This window comes from Cricetulus griseus, assembly GCF_003668045.3.
Source record: "Cricetulus griseus strain 17A/GY chromosome 1 unlocalized genomic scaffold, alternate assembly CriGri-PICRH-1.0 chr1_1, whole genome shotgun sequence".
Classification (NCBI taxonomy): domain Eukaryota; kingdom Metazoa; phylum Chordata; class Mammalia; order Rodentia; family Cricetidae; genus Cricetulus; species Cricetulus griseus.
The window spans coordinates 231622440-231638685 of NW_023276807.1; positions in this window are offsets into that span (position 1 = coordinate 231622440).

The following is a 16246-nucleotide window of genomic DNA, read 5'->3' on the forward strand; positions in this document are numbered from 1 at the left end:
CCAAGGCAAGGTCAGGCAAACACGTGCTAGGCTGTTATGGCTGCCGAAATGGGGAGCTGGTCCCTTCAGAAGGAAGGCACATTGAATTTTGGTTCCAAGACTGACACTAGTGTATTGTTCAAACAGAAGCACTGATAAGCTAATGCGTGAAGCAAGTGGAGATTTAAGGAATAGCTAGATGAAGAAGGTCAGTGAGAACTGTATTTAGTTATTAGAAAAAAGAAGTCTGTAAGGTTCTGTTTGCCTGAGCACTGCTGACTTATTTTGGGATACAGTGAGCTTTTCAATTATTAAGAACATATGACACAGGAAAGAAAGATCAATATGTTTATACTCCTAGCTCAATATTTCCACCTTATTGGTGGTGAGAGAAGGAAATAAGAGAGCTAATTTCTTTTAGCTTTGTTGCCATGGTTCAGAGTTAATAATGTCTTATAGGATAGATATCCCATTAAAAGCATAAGATATATTGTTTATTCATTATGTTTTCCTATACCACACCTATCTGATAGTCATATTTCCAGTGGTTCCTCCATCTGGACCACACACACACACACACACACACACACACACACACACACACACCATGCTCATGTGAGTATTTACTGTTGGAAAAACTTTTTAGGGATAATTGAGCCCAGTTGCCTTACTTAGCAGATGAAGAAATAACAGCCTCAAGCAAAGAAGGGGCCTAACCAAGGATTAGGTAAAACTCTACAAATAGGAAACAATAATTACACAATTTGTAGGCTGTTTACTCTGTCCGTTCACTTTGTAAATATTTTGAGATTTTTTTTTTTATGTGAGGTTTTCGAGAGAGAAAACAGTCCTCACTGCCTGAGAGGTGCTCCTTGGCACTCTTATTACATACACGTGTGCCATGAAACAACAGCTTCAAGCACCTGGGGATTGTTTTTAGGTAATCCTTTGACTATGTCAGTGGTGTGAACTTGTTCCTCCCTGGGTCTTCTGCTTTCTAGAGGAAAAAGCTGCCAACCATGGAAAGACATGAAAAGGAAGAACATTCATAGAAATCTGGGAGCATTAAGTGAAGCAAATGTAGTGATTAAAAAAACAAAAACAAAACAAAAAACAAACAAACAAAAAACTTCAAGGGATGCCTACTTTTATTCCAAAACCAGATCTAAGTTCACACAGATAGCCATAAATCAGAGAAGAAACTTCCTTTCACCCACTGTGGTAACATAGTAGTCAGGAGAAAAATACAAGAACATTTTTGAATGTTTTCATATATAAAGGGTATTGGTGCCTAAAAGAATGAGCTTCAATTCTCTGGGGTGTTTACTTCACAGTCATTGTCATTCCCTGGACACTTGCTGTTGGTGACAGGAAAGTTTGTTGTTAATGCAGAAAACAGTCAGTGCAAAGAGACTTGATGTCCCTTATTAATTTTAAAACAGCCTTTTGTATGTGGAAATACCATTATTAAGGTGGTTCTTGTACAAGGAAAGGGTCATGGGAAATGTAAGAAAATGAGGAGACCAAAGCAATATAGAGAAACCCTGTCTCAAAAAAGAAAGGAAAAGGAAAAGAAAATGAGGAGAGATAAATAGCCTACACGACATTAGTTACATAGACACTGTGCCATTTGCAGTGTCATATATTTATCTGCCCTAGTATTTAATATTCTCACTGCTTACCGGGGGACTTGGAATCAGGAGGTGAGGTCATGTAACCCTGATGACATAGCTGGCAAGAAGCTAGGCCTAAGTCTGTATCTTTAAGATTTTTCAGTCTAGGATTGATCTATTGTATGTACTTGATGCCAGTGGCCTGTACTCCAGTTATCACAGAGTAGATGTTCATTAGTTTTCTTACAGTTGTGATAAAAATCCCAACAAAGACAGCTTAGGAGGAAGAGTTTGGTTTGGACTCATAGTTTGAGGGTCCATTACTCACCTTGGCAGAAATTCTGTTTTATGGCCTTGTCAATTCTGAATTAGAGAAGTCCAGGTGAATGAAAGCCATAGGATGAATTCTCCTCAAATTATGATTGGGTTATGCCATGCAATACCCATAGTGAATTGAAAAACTATGTCTGAAGTTAAAAAGGATTTTATTCACCTACCCACTGAACATCATAGCTTAGTGATGGTGTCCCTTGGTGGTTGGGGTCTTCACCTTTGTGGTCTCCTCATTAGCTGGGCACCATGATATTCCACTGATGCCTGGCATTGCAAAAGAGCATTGCTACACACACATCAAAACTGAATACCCAGATGCTAAAGTGTGTATAATTTGGCACCATCCATAAATCAAACCCCCATAAGTCAAGGATCATCTATCTATAAAGCACAAACAGAACAGATGATGAGCAGTGCACTCTACAAAGCACAGACCTCCCCCTCAAAAGATCTTGGGTTTGAATGCAGTTTCTTTCACCATGCACACTGTACAATTTGTACATTGTACATCTCTTTGGGTTTATATTTATCTAATAGTACTTACATTTGATTGTGAGAATGAAAAGACAAAAGAGGTAAACAGTGCTTTTGACAAGAGTGTGGTTTTACAGGTGTCTCCTAGTGTTTTCATAGTATCAAGTGTCACACAAGGACAATGGGCCTTTTAATATGGGCTCAACCTGTGAAGTAAAGACAGAAATAAGGGGCCAAGTGCCCAGGTCCCGTGGTTTTCATTTGAAGAGGAGTCAGCATTTCTATTTGTGACCACACAGCTCTCTCCATTGTCAGTGATAGGTGGCATTTCCTTTTGAGGCCTTTTGTTCCCAACCTTTGAAGTCACTTTGAGATGTGGTGTGCTTGAAGGGACTCTGGCAAGCATCGCTCTGGCAGGCCCTACCCTTCTCCCCATTCCTGTGGCTTTGCTAAAACCACTAGGTTACATTCCTAAAGCTAGTCTCCAAAGTCTATTCCCTTATCTGGCAGCTTCCTCCTTCTGAGGCTGACTACCAAATACCAAAGTGCAGCTATCAAAGTACTGAAGTCCAGCAATCAGAAGCCCCCTTTGGCTCACCCAATTATCATGCCCAATTAAAACTAAACACCTCATCCTAACATAGGGTTTCCTCTTGTTCTACCGTTTTCTTATGTGCCTGCCATGTCCGTCTCCTCTCTCTCCAGAGGCAGTCCTTTGTCTTCTGGACAAATACTCCTTCCCCCTGACCCTTGTTCTCTTTCCCTCATCCCTTGTTCTCAGTCTCCTGTCTTTGTCTATTATTCCCTGCCCTCTGTCCCTCTGGGGCAAATAAATCTCCTTTGTGCTGAGAACTTGGACTTGAGGGTCCTGGGCTGATAATTTTCCTTTCAGTGTTGGCTTCCATCTTGGATCCTCCTTGCTGTGTATGCTCTGCTTTCTTCCCCACAATTCCTGTCTATGTGCTTGTTTGTGTTCCAGGCCTCCCAGCCACAGCCCATCCCTGACACTGCCTTAATAATACCTTCCAGGGATCAGGATCTTTAGGACGGACAGATCCAGTGTAGCTGGGCTACTTCCAGTTCACTCTTATCAGCTGCCGTTCTTGCACTATCTTTGGAAATTCATCAATCCACTCTGCCAAAAGAGGAAAGAACATTTTAATGTTGGGAGAAGGTAGAGTTGAAAACAGTACGTGCCTGGGCAGCAGAACAGTTTCTTCAGGGCAAAATACACAGGGAAATATGACCTGCATAGAGGATCTTGGCTTGACATCCTAAGCAATTTCAGAGTGATCACCTGACTGTTCCTGTCATGTCAGGGCAAATGACAGTTCTCATGAAAGCATTTGGTTAAGACAATCAATCCATGGAGGGAGAGACTGACTCTCTGAAGATACATGAGTGCCATGTGTTTAGCCTGAAGCAGGTTTTTTTTTTTTTTTTTTTTCCTAATCTAGACTAGAGGTCAGGGTACAACTGGCCAGGCTTCTCAAAGGCCTCTCCCTTGGGCTCTCTTCTTGTGGTAATCTCGGTTCAGTTCTTGTGGGAACCAGCAAGTGCTGTGCCTCTGCGGGGCTGTGGTTATAACTAGGAGACTCTTGAAAAATACTGGTGAGAAGCTGTAGAGAGGAAATGTGCAGATCAACAGGAAACAAACAATCCCCACACAGAGGCACAAAGTGCGTGACTCACAGGGCAGAAGTTGACGCCCCCTCACTGTTTCCTTTTCAGACCAAACAGTGTCAGAAGGTGGGCGTCCTCAGAGCTTCCAAGGAATACCTGGTAGGTGAGCGGTGGAAGCCTTTGTTTAAAACTTGCCTAAGTCATACGCAGACAAGACAGACTCTCCAGGCTCCCATGTCTAAGACCCCCCCAATGTTTGCTCTCTATAAACTGGATCTTTTAGCTCTTTCCAGTTAATCTGTCTCCTCTTACTACTCTTTTAAATGTTACAGAGACCAGACCTGTGAACTTGTTGGCTCTAGTATTGTTCTTTTCCTAAAATTTGCTCCGTGTTTTGTTTGTTTGGATTTTGTTTTTGTTTTTTGAGACAGGGTCTCTATACATACCCCTGCTGTCCTGGAACTCACAAAGTAGAACAAGCTGTACTAGATGTCTCAGATTTTTTTGCCTTTATCTTCCAAGTGCTGGGATTACATGTGTTTGTCACCACATCCAGCTTGTGCTAAGTGCTTTTTGTTTTGTGTGTGTGTGTGTGTGTGTGTGTGTGTGTGTGTGTGTGTCTGTGTCTGTGTCTGTGTCTGTGTCTGTGCTTGCAGTTGTTCATGTGTGGACGATAGGGGACAATCTCAGTTGTCCCTCAAGCATCCACCTTTTGTTTTGAGACAGAGTCTCTCAGTGGTCTGTAACTCACCAAGTAGACTAGACCACTTGGCCACTGAACCCCCCGAGCATCCCATTGTACTCTGCCAAATTCTGGGATTACAAGTGTACACCACCATGCCAGACTTTTTCACTCAGGCTCTGGGGATTTCACTCAGAAGAGTGTGCATTTTACTGACTGTACCATCTCATTCTCGTTCTGAGACAGGGTCTTGCCATGCAGCCATGACTGGACTAGCTATTTCAATGTGAACAATGTTGCCTGGAACTTGGGGTGATCCCCGGTCCTTTGCCTCCACAGTGCTTACGTGAAAGGAGTATGCAGACAGTGCAGGCTGTTCAGTTCCTTTAGTGCTCTCTCAGAAGGTAATTGTAAGAGTTCCAGGTGAGGTTCTATATACAGATACCACGAGGCCACTGAGTCCTGGTGCGTCCTTCCCTATGTGGATTTTCCATCCATGCATGCCCCAGGAGTGTGTTGCATGAGCATGTGCTGTAGAGGCCTGCTGTTGATAATTTAACTATCTGCTTAAAAATTTGTGTCATACAGCACCTTAATATTTGATTTTCGTTCTGTGAGGCTGGCTTTGATGGTAATGATTTTTTCATTTTCTCAGCCACATTTTATGGATTGTTTAACTAGCATTCATGGCAGGATGAGACTAAGGAGAGGGACAGAGGAAGGTGGCAGCATTGCCCTCCCCAGCCTTTGCCTCATGCTGGAATGTCCTTACGTCAAGACCACTGGAGCTTGAGGGGCACCCTGAGAGAAATGAGTAAGATTTCTCATTTATTCGCAGTCTCCTTGAAGTTCATGGAGACCACATCTGTCTCTTCTCTCTACTCCTTGGAAAACTGGTGAAATTATCCCAAGTTATTTTGAGTTACAAAATCATTATATTGAAGTTACATGCATTTACCTATGATCACACACATATATTCATACATATATGTTTGTTATGCACACCCACCAAGGAAATGTGCTGGTTAGGTTTTTTTGTTTGTTTGTTTTTTCATCTTGACACAAGCTAGGGACATCTGGGAAGATAGAACTTCAATCCAGAAAATGCCTTCATCACACTGGTCTGTAGGTAAGCCTGTGGGATGGAGGGCCCATCCCACTCTGGGGCAGTGTCACCCCTGAGCAGGTAGGTGGTCCTATGTTATATAAGAAATCAGGCTAAGCAAAAGATGGAGAGAGCAAGGCAGTGCTCCTTCACGCTCTCTGCTTCAGTTGCAGCCTCTGGGTTCCAGCTGATCTCCTGAGCAGACTTCTTTCCATGGTGAACTGTGGTGAGGACATGTAAGCCAAACTGATCCTTCCCTCCCGGAGTTGTTCCAGTCTAGGCATTTAGCACAGCAACAGAAAGACTAGAACCAGAGATGGAGCAGACAAAACTTGAGTTCTTAGATCCAGTTCTTCTCCACAGTCCACATTCACACTCATAGGGCACATTGACACACCATTGTCACCTGTCGATGGCTTATCTATGGGCCCCTTCTTGGTGTTGCATGTTTAGGAAATTAGGACACAACAGTGACACACATTTACCACTGGCATCATACACAATAGTTTCTGCTATAAAGTCCTCTGTGATCTTTCCATTCATCTGTCCTTCTCCACAACCCCTGGCAACCATTACTGTCACATAGGTTATGTGATCTTTTGTCATTTGCTTCTTTGTCTTTTGAAAATGAATTCAAAGTTCCTCCATGTGTTTAAATGAGCTTAAGAATTCTGCTGTGGTTCTCCCTACCCCCGCATGATTTTAAATTTGCACTCTATTCATCAAACATGTCTGATAATACCTTTGTTATATGTTCTTCATATACTTATAGCCCTCTGATGTTTTTATTTTTTTTCTTGGTCCTTCTAGAATGACAGCTTAGTGGGGGAATGGAGTTCTAGTCTGTCTGGGTCCAGGTATTCTTTTTTTTTATTCCTTAATTATTACTCATATTTACATATCCATTCCCCCATTCCCTTGCCCTCCCATCCTCCCATCCTCCCATGTTCCCCACCCACCCCTCCAACCCTTCCCCAACTCCTCCCCAGGGATGGTGAGGGCCTCCACGGGGCCCTTCAAAGTCTGTCATATCATTTGGGGGAGGGTCTAGGCCCTCCTTGCTGTATCTGGGCAGCAATAGTGTCCCTCCATAGGGAATGGGCTTCCAAAGTCCATTTGTGCTCTAGGGTTAAAGACTGGCTCCACCGTTAGAGGTCCTATAGACTGTCTTGGCCTCCTAGCTGGCACCCACATTCAGAGGGCTTGGTTCAGTCCAATCCCTCCTCCCTCTCCACAACTGGATTCCAGGAGTATGGTTGAGTGGTTAGCTGTGGGTGCCTGTTTCTGCTTCAAACAGCTACTGGATGAAGGCTCTAGGAATGGTAACCAAGGTAGACATCAATCTCATTATAGGGAAGGCATCCTCTCCACCACTGCCTGGCTTCTTAGTTGGCGTCATCTCTGTGGATCCCCTAACATTTCCCCTGTGCCAGACCTCTCTCCAAACCTGCACTGTCTCCCTCTATCAAGGCCTCTCCTTTCTTGCCCTCCTCAATTCCTCCCCGTCTCAGGCCTCTTGTTCTCCCCCTCCCCTTCTTCTGTTCCCACTTCCTTCCCCCCACCCCCAAGCTCCCACTTTGGTTAGGGGTTCTTGTCCCCATCCCCTTCTTCGGGGGAGGATGCAGTCTTCTCTTGGGGTCCTCCTCGTTTCCTAGCTCCTCTGGCAGTGTGGATTGTAGACTGGTAATCCTTTGCTCTATGTCTAAAAATCATATATGAGTGAGTACATACGATGTTTATCTTTTTGTGATTGGGTTATATCACGCAGGATGGTTTCTTCTAGTTCCATCCATTTGCCTGCGAATTTCAAGATTCCACTGCTTTTTTCCTCTGAGTAGTACTCCATTGTGTAAATGTACCACATTTTCTCTATCCATTCTTCAGTTGAGGGGCATCTAGGTTGCTTCCAGGTTCTGGCTACTACAAATAATGCTGCTATGAATGTAGTTGAACATATGTCCTTATTGTATGAGTGTGAATTCTTTGGGTATATGCCCAAGAGAGGGATTGCTGGATCTTGAGGTAGACTGATTCCCATTTTCCTGAGAAACCACCATACTGATTTCCAAAGTGATTGTACAAGTTTGCACTCCCACCAGCAATGGAGGAGAATTCCTCTTTCTCCACATCCTCTCCAGCATAGATTGTCATTGGTGTTATTGATTTCAACCTTTCTGACGGGTATTCTTAAATACCTGGACCAGTGCTTGCTTTTGCATAGTAGGTGCTCAGCAAATGTGGTAAGAGTGGCAGGCAGTGAGACCTGAACATTAATTCCCCTTGGCTCTAGTCTTCTCTTCTCCTTGGTTTTAAAGGTGACAGACTCTTTCATCCACTTTGCTCCAGATTCCCAGATTTTGTTCAGAGGATGAGAAGCAGAAATTCATGTTAAGTCACCGAGTATGGGAATTATTTCTTGTTCACCTTTGGCTTCTGAAGCTCTGTGGGTTGTCTTCTGAATTAATGGGCCCCAGGTGAAAGGCTGTTTGAAGCTTCGGTGGGAACCTGTCACGTGGCAAGAGAGAAGGCAGGCACTAGAAAATGAGTAAGGGAGAATAGCAGAAAAGTATGTTCTAACATTTATTGAGCCACACATTGTATTCAAAGCTGTGTATAACATAAAACGTGAATTAGGGGACAAATCTGATATAAAATGAGTGAGCACACATAGCACACAGCACTACAGGGATGGAGGCATTTCTTTAGATGTTTGACTCATTTACCAAACTATAGTGTGATCAAAATATAGGCTAGTTCTGGGGAGAAATAATACAGCCACTGTTTGTGGCTCAGTGGTGCCCTTGGGGGCACGGAGAGACCTGCAATTTCATTATTGGTTTTGTAAGTAGCTTTCTTTAAGGCTAAGAGACTTTCTGGGAAGGCCAAACCAAGTGAAGCTGAGTTAATGTTCTCATTAAAATGTTAAAGAGGCCTTATTCATGAACGACCCAGGCTGGACTTGCTGTATCTTTGTAATAAGACTGAAATTGTAGAATGGTGGTCTTCATGTAATTAGGAAACCATATCACTGGAAAGCTCAAAATGAAATTTAAGGAGAATCATCAGTTAAAACACCCTACCTTTACTCTAAATTCATGCTATTAGAAAACTTTGCTTGTTGCGTGGTAACAAATGCTGGTCTCATGCTTTGCCCCTGCGATAGTAAACGTGGTTTCTGGGGAATGTTCTAACGTATCAGAGGAGGAGAGAAGTCTAGCCTAGGTTCATGGCTGATATTCCCCAACCCCAATCCAAAGACACTCATAAAAAAAAAAAAGACAAACAAAACTGTAATAAAGTTTTATATGATAGTGAAGACTTCATACAATAATGACCTCAGATTGTTGTTAAGCTGGTGGCCTTTTTTTTTTTTTTTTTTTTTGGTTTTTCGAGACAGGGTTTCTCTGTGTAGCTTTGGAGCCTATCCTGGCACTCACTCTGGAGACCAGGCTGGCCTCGAACTCACAGAGATCCACCTGCCTCTGCCTCCCGAGTTCTGGGATTAAAGGCATGCACCATCAATGCCCAGCTAAGCTGGTGGCTTTTGTTGTTACCTAAGAAGTGGGTAGTTGTGGACAAACAGGTTTGGGCAAAAGATTATGACCTACTGGTTGTAAATGGAAAGAGTTCTACCAAGGGCTTCGAGTCTTCTGGGTACCCCATATCCTTGGCTCTTTTGCTTTGCATGTAGAAGGTTTACCTCTCATGTGAGGGTCTTGTGATCTGCTTCAAGAATTCAGAAAAGTCTTTCCCAAGTTCTAGTGACCAGATTTAGGCAAGAAGACAAGAGAGATGAGTGAGACCTTCCTGCCGCTGCTTTTTTTTTCAAATATAGTGTCACTGTTTTGGGGGGAATAGCCCTCAGCATTATTAGGTGTAAGTAAAACTGGTGACTTTTAAATATTTAATCCTACCCAGATCAGACTAGTGTTGAAATATGTATGTCCTAGAAGCTGTCAAAGCATTTTCTTTGGAAGAATGAACTCCTTGTCCAAGTGAGTTCATGGCATTTGTTAACGGTTTCCGGTGTGAGAGCCAGAGATGTTGTATGTTATAATAATAGATGGTCCTGAAAGATGGTTGACTCTGTAGGTTTCTGAATTGCTTTGATTGCGTTCAGCCCAATGATGATATGGAGGCTAGTATTAAGAAGAACCTCTAGTAACTTCTGTGGACCACTATGCTGCATAATGAAACACATGCTTTTAATTACAAAGCAATTTAGAATAACATGTAACAAACTTCTAGGCTAGTTCTTTCACTCGTAGTTGATTGACAAGTAGTGCAGTCACTGGGAAACTGCTCACCTGTCCCCCTGCATTCAGAGAGTGGCTTTCCACAGTTCTGTCTGGCATGGCTCCACAATCTACATGTCCTTCTCACTTTAGCCAAGTTAGGAATCCAGTAGTTGATGTGGTCTGTGAAGCCAGTGCATTTTGGGGAATTTCTTCGTTGGCTGGAAAATGCCTCTGTGTGGAGGTGTTCAGGCCCTTACTCCCTCCCACCTTTGCAGAGATGTAACTGTGTGATGAGACTGTGAAGGACAAGAGACTTGAACAGCATGACTTGGAAACAAACAGAATCATTTGCTAATGCACCACAGGACACTGTATTATTTGATAACATTTGTCTGCTTTTTAGATTTTTTTTCATTTTCACCTTTGTCTTTTGAATGTTAGTGGTCACATCTGACTGCTCAGTGTCCCTGCCCAAAGTATTACTTCCCAATCTAGTGCAATTGTATCCTAGAACCTATGTTGTGTTTATAGTTAGGGGACAGTGCCAAAAACCTGAGGGAATTTTTCCAAGACCATCACTGTGAATTAGTATTTTCCTCAACTAGGCTATCTTAAAATTTATACTGACCCGTGTGTTGATTGCTTGGCTACTTACTCATTTCTCCATCATATATTTAGGATATATAGACTGTGCCCAGGTACTGTGTCCAGCCACTGGGACACAAAAGGTCAGCAAACTGGATTTTGTCTGATTTTTATTGATAGTTCACAGGTTGACTATGAAAGATTGAACTACTTAAGGAAAACCAAAACTGCTTTTCAGCAATTTAAAGACTATATGAGATTGCTGTATTGCAGCCTGTGCTATAGAGTTCTTCTTCCTAAGTACATTTGATATGAGAAGTGGTACCAGGCATTTCTGTATGACATACAGTCTTCCTATGTTTATTAAGCTGTACCTTGTGAGGCTTCCTGATGGGACAGTAAAGACTTCTTGTGTGCTGTATTGTGCCCTTGTCAAGAACCACTCTGTAAACTCCCCTTGATGCCTTTGAGCTGCCTTGTATAGGGGTGGGGCGTGCTTCCCTGATCCCAGGAGGGTGTGGGTATCTGCACAAGGAAGAATGAGACCAAAGCCAGGATTGCTTTTATTGGTGTACTTGGGCAAAACTAGGGAGCAAGTGAAACCCTTTGCTTAGTGTATGTCACCTCCTTATGGCTTTTAAGCACAAAAGCTAAATATTTCAGGTTTGTCCTACATTTTTAAGTGCCATGAAAATGCTAGACTATTGCATTTTTTAAAATCTCCCTGCCCGGACTGTTGACCTGGCACAGGTTAGGAGGATGCTAGGTGTCCAAGTATTGTGTTGACATAATGGAGGAGCCCATCATTTTCCTTGCCATTGCTAAGCTCTGTGTTTGGCTGGGCTGGCTGCATGCTAACAGCAGGGACTCACTTCTGTGAAAGGCAAGAGAACATAGAAGAGAATAAAAATGTGGACATAGTAGGGGAAAAAGAGAAAGTGGAAAGGAGGCACAGAATATCTGATGTTCCTTTTTTCTCCCCCTTCCCTGTTCACAGAAAAAAAAAAAGGGTAGCAAAGCAGGTCAATTGAAGGGGGGGGGGGAAGAGACACCAAGGTGGGGATAAGAGAGCAGCTGGAGGCAGTAAGGGAACCACAGAAGCCACAAGAATAAGTGAGGGGGTAGGAGAGCTAAGAACTATTTAAATGCAGGAAAGAGATGGGCACCGAGAGGGGGCTTTGGTCACACTGAGACCCTCAATTGCTCCCAGTGGTGCATCTGCCAAATAGCCAGTGTCCCTTGTGGAGGACATTTTCCTGACTTTTGTATTAGCTTTAATGCGATTCCCTTTATGGTTCCTGTATAACTGGTTGAGGCTTCATTGACACTCTGTGTGATCAAATGGCAAGCACGGAGGCACAGTTCTGTTATCCCTTGCTGGGTGTCTCAGACTTCTGAGTTGGTGCTTCCCACATTTGATGTTTGCCATCCCCCCTTTTCTACAGTCAGGAGAGTTAAAAAGGGGGAAAACACACCTCTGGGCTACCTCGGTTATGCCTCGTGCATACAGATATTCAAAGAAGCTGAAAGAAAAACAGAAAATCCCAGTCCAGTATTTTCTTGAAGTAAGGTAGTTGACTCATTTCTGGTTTGGTTACATGCCCTGGCACTGCCACACTCTGTGCCTTCTAGAAGATCTAATTTTTACTGTAGGCTTCACTGTAGCATGCTTTCCCAACAGCCAGGGCTGAGCAAGGCACTTTCCAAGTGGGCATGTATACCTAAAAAGTGCCTACCTTCCCTGTTAGGGCAACCATGCCTTTTTGTTTGTTTGTTTGTTTTTTTGAGACAGGGTTTCTCTGTGTTTTAGTCACGGCTGTTCTGGAACTCACTCTGTAGAGCAGGCTGGCCTTGAACTCACAGAGATCTGCCTGCCTCTGCCTCCTGAGTGCTGGGATTAAAGTTTTGGGCCACCACCGCCTGGTCAGCAAGCAAGCTATTTTATAATTTCTATTTTCACTCTTTTGACTCTTTGGATGACATTGGTTATAATTGAAGAGCTTTTTGATGTTGCTTTACAGTTAGTTTGTGTGTCCTGGAAAAGAAGGAGGGTTTAGTCAGCAGCAAAGGGTTTTGGAGAGGGTAGGAGGACATTTGTCCTCAGATTCACACCTCTGTAATGAAATTTTGGGTTTCAAATCTGGGGCACTCCATACGATGGTTCCAGGAACCACAGGCATGATGCTTGGGGTGCTTTAAACCCAGGCTTCTCAGGCTTCAGTGTGCATGGGAAGCAGCTGAAGTCCTCGTGAAACTGCTGATTCTGGTGCTGTGTGCCTCCCAGTGGACCCTCAGTCCAGGCTGATGTTACTGAGTATAGACCATGCTCGGAAAAAGAGGGCTCTGAAGTCCTTCCTAGGAAATTGAGTTTTCGTCTATGAAAATATCTAGGTATATTTTCCAGTCTGCAGGACAATAGACTTTCTTAGAAAGAAACATAAACAGCTAACTCATTTCCAGTTGGAAATTTATAGGAAAAATAACACATCTGCCTTCCCTGCTTTAGGCACTAGTGAGGCTTTGACAATAACAGCAGACTCAGTGTAGCGAACTTTAACAACGAGGGCTACTTAAAGCAGAAATATTCTGTGAAAGATTGACAGCACAAAGGCTGTGTTTATGGTGAGCAATTATTGATTGCTCCCTGGTGCAGAGCCCTTCTGCAAGGGCATTCAGTTGGAATGGGCTGGTACAGAAAGGCAATGTTGAACATAAGCTCCTCCAAGTGAAACCCTACATCTGCTTACACACGATCAGTCTGCTCGGGAATTGATGTTTGGAGTTTCTTCTAACAAGATGGCCTTTGTTTGACAGGTCCTTGGAAGCAGGCATGATCACGTATTGGTAATACATGGAGGAGAGAGAGCTCACCCTGTGAAGGTAAGGGGTGTGGGGGACGAATGACAAGCAGGACTGAAGTCAGGGTCCCACTCTGTGGGAATGGACTTTACTTCATCATATGGCTTGATGTCATTCTCTTGCTTGTGTGTTGCACAATGATACCTGTGTTTCAGGTGTCTGTGATGTGAAGCCTCAGTGGACTAACTTGCTGCCTGGTCTGTGGAAAGCAACAGTGATGGAACACAGTCGTGGGAGGTCATGTACCTATTTCTACAGAGAAAAGTAGAATTATGGCTGTTCCTCCTTTTATCAGGAATCTCTCTTTTCAACATTAATGTAGATATTTAAACACTGAAGACTTATTAAGTCTTCTCTTTTTCTTCTCATATGAAGTGGTCCTAACCCTTCCCTTCTTGTGTTAAATAAAATTCACGCCTCACAACTTTGATTTGCCCAAATAGGTCACTAAGATCAGTTTTCCATTAACTTCTGCTGCTTTCTTTTCTTTCTAACCATTTTTGTTCAGAGGATTAGAGGTCCCCACTGGAGAGAAACCATCTCTTTCCATATGGCTTTTATAAATCTGACATAGATGTAGTGATCTGGTTAACTGAACCAAGATACTAGTAGAAATGACCCCCACCAGGAGTTCTATTCTCCATGGCAATTTTGTTAGTGGGTTTATTCCTCTGGTGACTTCATCTGCATCATTGTCTCACAGTTCTAGAAGCTATGTGTCCACATTCAAGGTGTGGTCAGGGTTTCTTTTTGGTGTTGTGAGGAAGAGTAGGCTCCGGCTGGAAATTCTGTTGTCTCAGGCATTCCTTGGCTTATAGATGGTACTGTTCCCCTAGTTTTCACCCCGTAGTCCTTCTCAGCCTGTCTGTCATAGGGCATTGGGGTGATTCTAAACATCTAATCTTAACTCCACCATCCTAATGGGCCCTGTTTCTAAAGCAAGTTACATTCACATGTGTAGGAAGCCAGGACCTCTGCATCTTGTATGTAGAGGGACATAATTCAATTGCAGTATTGTCCAAGGGGTACTTCTCTCAGCAGCCCCTAGCAAGTCGGAGACCCTGCTTGCTGCTTAATATTCAATGGATGAGTGAAAGACCACATTGACTGTAGTCAAACTGAATTAGGAAAAAACAAAGTGTACTTACCAGAGGTATGCAGGCTTCACTCTTAGCTACGGTGAATGCCTGCGTTCAATATAGTACAAGTTAAACGACACTGTAAATATATAAGGTGCCTCTTTTACAAGTTATATAGAAACTGGGTTAAAAAATACGTATAGAGCTCCTGGTGTGAATGGTCCTTGCTTCTCTGCTGGCATCCAGGCTGAACCATCAATTTGCATACTGCCTCCATCAGTGCCTCAAGATATCTTTGCAGCCAATTCAGTGCCATTTAAATCATAGCTGGGCTATTCTTCCTTCCCAGCTGCATCACTTTGCACTTATTAAATTTAATGTTCTGTTTCCTAGCCTTAATTCATAAATGCTACCCTGACATGGATCTGCCCTCACAGCAGCATCTTCCCATTTCTCTACTTCTCCCGCTCAAATTATTAGAAGTTACCTTCTTAGCATCTGGATGTGGGTGTTGTTAAGACATTAAGACACTGGTCCTCAGGTAGAACTTAATGGCTCTGTTTATTCTTAGAGAGGCTTATTTGTGAAATTTACTCCCCCTTAACCCAGTGCTTTCTGTCCACATCTGCTGTTGTAGAAAAAATGAGCTGAAAGAACTAAGAAGTCTCTTGACGAGAAGCTTAAAGGGCTGGAGGCAGAGTTTTCTGCCTGGAATGAGTGGACAGGTTAGGAGAGGCCAAGATGAGTGCTCTATGGAGCTATTTTAAGGTGTTAGGACAAGGTCTCGATATGGAGGGTTAGAGCCACGTGCTGACCTTCCCAGCCCGCAGGAGTCTCCGTGTTCCTTGGAATGAGGCTGAGTCTGCCCCATGGCCAAGTGGGTAACATTGGTTCCGACGGCATTAGATTTATAAGCTGGTGGCAGTTAGTGCAGTGTGAAATGGATATAAAAATTCATGTTAGCCGTTTTCCCACAGATGTTTGTCCTTAGAAAATTGGTAAATTGTATAGCAGTTATTTATGACACCTGTGATGTGTACAGACATAATCCCACCAAATGACATGGAGGAATGTATACCGTCATCTTGATGTCTCTACCACTGTTCTCTTTGTTTCACTCAAGAGAATGAATGCTGCCATTGACTTAAGGGCTTCTCTAGGTTTTTCATGTGTGCTTCTGTTGTTGAGGATGTCTATAGGGCTTCTTTAAAATGAAAACAGTTAAATTCACTTTAGTCACACAATGATCACATCGGGGTGATGGTGGGATTGCCCTCTGTGGCTGCAGGTACAGCCCAGTGAGCAGTTATGTGCTGGTTATTAAAAGTCTGCCAAACTGGGTAGCAAATGACTGCACTGTGCACTACTATAGCGGTAATTCTCTAATAATTCTCATTTAATAACTAAGTCATCTTGTGTGGACCTTATACTCCATTATGGAAATAACCCAGAAACAAAACCCAAGTATCTCTAGCATTTAAACCTTAGCTATCTTTGTTGCCTAATCTTTTCTTTGCTACCATTCTGCATCCGTCAGTTTCATTGATCTAATATTTGAGAACTCTGACATAGGATTTTCATGGGATGCTAATATGTGTTGTTAGCTCTGATTTTAAAACCCAAGAAGTCATTTCTATATTCACTTAGTCAGTGATTAGCATGGTAGAGTTTTATGT